Genomic DNA, 5,063 nt, shown 5'->3' on the forward strand with positions numbered 1-5,063 from the left:
AAACCAGGGCTTTGGGGAGGTGGGGCGGGCGTGTCCCCGAGGGAGCAGAGCCCAAGGAGCGGTGCCTGGGCTCAGCTTTGTGCCGCGGGATCCGGCGGCTCCGAGCTTTTCCTGCCGCTGATTTCGGGCGCCGGTTGATGTCGGGAGGGGGGATGCTCGCCCAGGGATGAATTCCCGGCTCTTCCCGTGGCTCTTCCCAGCGCTCGGAGAGGGATTGGGCGGCTCGTCGTCGCTCCCCGAGGCGCGATGAATATTGATGGCAGCAGGGCTGGGCTGGGCTAGGCTGGGCTGGGGGACAGGAGCCACCAGCGCCAGCCCAGCCGCTCTCCATGGCAACGGGCATCTCGCTCAGGCGGAATTAATGCCCAGCCCGGCCATTCCCGCTGCCCCTCTGGCACAGGGAAAGCCCCAAAAAGTGCCCCCCGCTCATCCCTGGGGAGCAGCGCTGGGCATGGGGGGAGATGCATCCCCCTGCTCCCGGTTTGTGTTCCCGGCTGGAATGCTTTCCATGGCTCCGGCAGGGGAGCTCCCCGCGTTTTCCCCGACGGTTTTTAATCCGTGGAACAGCGCGGGGTTAAAGGGGTGTTTGTCACAGGCACGGAATTCCTCGGTCCGGGCTCTTCCTGGGAATTCCCAGGGCCGGCATGGAATGCTGTGGATGCTCCAGCAGGTTCCAGGGGTGCTCCAAGGGGAGGTTTCTCCACCCCCTCCCTGTGCGGGATTTGGGGCTGTGCCTGGCAGCGTCATTCCTTGGGATCCTTTGCCTGCCTTTTCCCTCTCCCGGTGACACCCGGAGCCGTGGAAGCCGGTCCATCCCACCCTCCCACCCCTCAGCCGTAATTAAGGTGCCAGCTGTGCTTTCCTGATGGTTTTCCTCCAAGGGCGGGGATCCCGCGGGATCTGGAGCTGGGCCAGGCTGGCAAATGCCCACGGTGCCTCCAGCAGGCACGAATTGCCTCCCTGTTTTCCCAACTTCCCCCTCATCCCTGAGCGCTCCGGGCCTTCCTCAGCCCTTGGCAAGGCTCCTGCTGAGGGGGAAGCTCGAACCGTGTGGTCACCAGAGCCCCTCTGCTGTGCCATTCCCAGTGCCCAGGCGCTGCTGGGATGCTGGGAATACGGGACAGACCTGGCAGGGAGCTGTGAGCAATCCCCAGACCGCTCCAGGAGCTTTCTTCCCCTCTTTTCCGTGCATTGCAGAAGAGCAATGTTGCCGTTCTACTTGTGATTGTTGTTATTAAGCTGCAGAAACATTTGAGTGGGAGAGCTCGGGGCTTCATTAACTCGAGCTCCTCGAGAGCTTGGAGCACTCGAAGGCAGCTTGGAGTTAATCCCTCCTCAATCCGAGCTCCTTCCCGGTGACCTGGGGGTTGTTTCCTATGGGATTTGTCAAGGGAGAGCCCAGCATGGGGAATGGAGCCGCTCTCCATCCTCCCTGCTCTGCACCAGGGGGCTCAGAGGCTGTTTGGGATGGGGAGGGATGGAGGAGCTGCTCTGCCTGGAGCTGCATTTGGGGAGGAGGGCACTGGGCAAGGAGCCTTCTCCCTGTGTCCGCACAGCAATTCCTGCATCCCCACCCCAAATCCTGCATCCCCACACTGACTCAATTCCACCATCCCCACACCAATTTCAGCATCCCCAAAACCAACTCCTGCATCCCCTCACCAACTCCTGCATCACTATTCCGGCCTCCCCACCCCCATTCCAGCATCCCCACCCCAATTCCAGCCTCTCCAGACCGATTCCTGCATCCCCAAACCAACTCCTGCCTCCCTACCCTGCCACAATTCCAGCATCCCACTCCAATTCCTGCCTCCCCATCCCGGCTCCCCCCTCCCTGAGCAGAGCAGAGCTGTGGGTGGCTCGTGGCCATTCCCAGGCTGGCCCTGCCCTTCCCCTCTGCCACGATGGCTCCATCCCGTTCCCAGCTGTCCCTCCAGCCCTGCTGGACATCTGCAGGCGCCGTCGGATGCGGGGAGGTGGAGCCGGTGCCATCTGCCCTGGCAGCTCCTGCAGAGCCCCAGCACCTGCTCGGAGAGAGGCCGAGCTGCCCCTTGGCAGAGGCTGCCCTGCTAACGAAGCTGCGCTAATTAGGGGTGTCTGAGGGGTCAGGTTTGGGGCTGGGTTGGTGTCACTGCCCTGGAGCTGTGGGGTGTTGTTCCAGCAGGAGCAGCTCGGCTCTGGCGCTGCAGAGGGCCTGGATGGGGCCCCAGAGGTTCCTCTCTTGTCTCCTCCCTCCTTTCCCCCTTTTCTTGTGCCATGGAGCTGTGCCAGGGGAGGTTCAGGTTGGATTTTAGGGAAAGGTTCTTCCCCCAGAGGGTGCTGGGCACTGCCCAGGCTCCCCAGGGAATGGTGGCATTCCCGAGGCTGCCAGAGCTCCAGGAGCGTTCGGACACTGCTCCCAGGGATGCACAGGGTGGGATTTTAGGATGTCGGTGCCCTTCCTTTTGTCTGGGCTGCTCAGGGAGAGGCCTGGGTGCCTTTTCCCAATTAGCCAGAGGACAGGAACCCCTCATTAACCTCATCGACCTCCTGCTCTGCTCTCTCCCTGCGGGATCAAAGGTGGATCCTCAGAGCTCCCCTGAGCTGCAGCCGGGGCTCTGAACCCAGGCAGGATTTTCCCTGAGCCTCGATCTCTTCCCAAAGCCCTTTTTGCTCGGGAAAGCTCAGCCTGGGGCTGGGGCAGAGCAGAGGAGCTGCTTTCCCTGCCCATGGAATCGCTCTGGATGCGAACACCGCCGGCAATTATTTCCAGCGACACCTTTGGCTTCCCCTCCCTCCCCGGGAGATGTTTTTATTGTTATTATTGTTGTTATTTATGATCCTGTCCCTGCTCCAGCACTGCCGAGAGGCTCGGCTGGAGGGGGACAATGATCCCTCCTTTTATTCCCTGGCTGCTCCCCCTCATCCCTGGCGGCTCAGGAGCTTTGGGAAAGGGCAGCTCCGAGGATTTTTTTGGCTGCAGACGAGCGCAGATCTTGCTGTTTGCCAAACTCCTCGCTGTGCCCTGAGCCTGTGGCGTGGAGATGATGGATCCAGAGCTCGGGTTTGTGTCCAGAGCTCGGGTTTGGATCCAGAGCTCGGGTTTGGATCCAGAGCTCGGGTTTGGATCCAGGCCCTGCCCTCACCTCCTCGGTGGCCCTGCCGGGCAGCTCCAGAGCTCGGATTTACAAAGGGGAAGGGGTTTAAACAAAAAAAAAGAGGTTTAGGTGGGATCTTGGGAAGGAATTCTTTCCTGGGAGGGTGGTGAGGCCCTGGCACAGGTTATTCCATGGATGTTCCCCCCCTTTTTTGCCCCATTTCCCCCCCTTTTCCCTTCCCCTCCCCTCTAAGGCAGCTCCAAGCCCACCTGGTGATGCTCCCCAGCTCCATTCCCGCTCCCCAGCCCCATTCCTCGGGATAAATCCCGCAATTCCCATTCCCCCGGACGCCTCCCCTGCACCCTCTGATTTTTACAGCTCATCTTTATTTTAACAAAAAAACCCCACCGAGGGGGAAAGAGCAGCGCCGGGAAGTGCGGGAGAGACTCCGACTCCACCCGGAGCTCTTCATAAAAACGATGAATCCCTTCAGATACCGGGCAGGAGAGGAGGAGAGTCCTTTTCCCTTTGATTTCCCGGGATTTATCTCGTGCTGGGTTCGCTGTCGCCGCTCCGGAATCTCCAGGCAAACGCTTGGGAATTGAAGTGTAAATGAGGCGCCGCTGAGCGCTGGATTTCGCCTTTTAGGATTCCTCTTTTCCCTCGTTATGTGGGTCAGGCTCTGTTTGTGGCCTGTGGGGTGTCCTGGGAGGGGGTACTGGCGATGCTGGTGCAGGGAACGCCTCAAGGAACGGCCGGAGCTGTCCCAGGGAAGGGGGAAATTGGATTTTAGGGAAAGGTTTTCCCCCCCAGAGGGTGTCGAGCACCGGAAAAGGCTCCCCGGGAATGTCCCAGAGCTCCAGGAGCGTTCGGACAACGCTCCCAGGGATGCAGGGTGGGATTTCGGGGTGTCTGGGCGGAGTCCCCTTGGACTCTGATCCCTGTGCGTCGCCTCCAGCTCAGGATATTCCATAATTCCACCGCTCCCTGATATTCCCCTGCCCACAGCGCCTGCTGTGGGTGCCAGGCTGTGCCCTGGGGCACAAACCTCTCACTGTCACCCGTGTGGAGTCACCCGTGCCCGCTCCACCAGCAATTCAGCTGCGCTGGCTGCGCTGATCAAGAGATTCCCACATCCCTGATTTCCTCGGGAGGCTCTGGGCACGCGGTGCGGCTGCTCTTGGTAAGCAGCGAGCAATAAATGACTGAACTGAGCGCTGGGGGAAGGTCTGGCCCGCTCAGGTGAGGACGTTTCTCCCTCCCGTGACTCCCCTCTCGCTCGCCGGGGAGCAGAAAACGCCACTGGGGTGTGGAGAATGCCAAAAAAAGCTTAGGATGGAGCGTTCTGGAGTGCTGGGGATGCTGCTCTCCGGTCCTCTGGGGCAGCGTGGTCACCCGTGTGGTCACCCGTGTGGTCACCTGTGTGGTCACCCGGGCCACTGTGCCTCATCTGTGTGGGCAGTGTGCTGCCCTGGGGCTCTGTGCCCACCTGTGTGGGCCCTGTGGTCACCTGGGCCAGTGTGCCCATCCGTGTGTCCTTGTGGTCACTCATCTGAGCCCTGTGCCCCACTGGCTGTCCCCGTGCCCCCTGTACATCCCCCATGTGTCCCCACGTGTCCCTGTGCCCCCTGCGTGTCCCCCGTGTGTCCCCATGCCCCCTACATGTCCCCTGTGTGTCCCCACGTGTCCCTGTGCCCCCTGTGTGTCCCCATGTGTCCCCACGTGTCCCCGTGCCCCCTGTGTGTCCCCACGTGTTCCTGTGCCCGCTGCATGTCCCCCATGTGTCCCCACGTGTCCCCATGCCCCCTACATGTCCCCTGTGTGTCCCCACGTGTTCCTGTGCCCGCTGCATGTCCCCCGTGTGTCCCCACGTGTCCCTGTGCCCCCTGTGTGTCCCCATGTGTCCCCACGTGTCCCCGTGCCCCCTGTGTGTCCCCACGTGTTCCTGTGCCCGCTGCATGTCCCCCATGTGTCCCCACGTGTCCC

At 61.5% G+C, this 5,063-nt stretch overlaps 1 protein-coding gene across 1 annotated transcript in view; it reads left to right on the forward strand.

Moving 5' to 3' along the window:
* AGRN (agrin) overlaps nucleotides 1–5,063 on the forward strand; it is an 85,113-nt gene that overhangs the window by 38,389 nt on the left and 41,661 nt on the right.

The sequence above is a fragment of the Corvus brachyrhynchos genome, unplaced genomic scaffold, assembly GCF_000691975.1.
Source record: "Corvus brachyrhynchos isolate BGI_N302 unplaced genomic scaffold, ASM69197v1 scaffold68, whole genome shotgun sequence".
Classification (NCBI taxonomy): Eukaryota; Metazoa; Chordata; class Aves; order Passeriformes; family Corvidae; genus Corvus; species Corvus brachyrhynchos.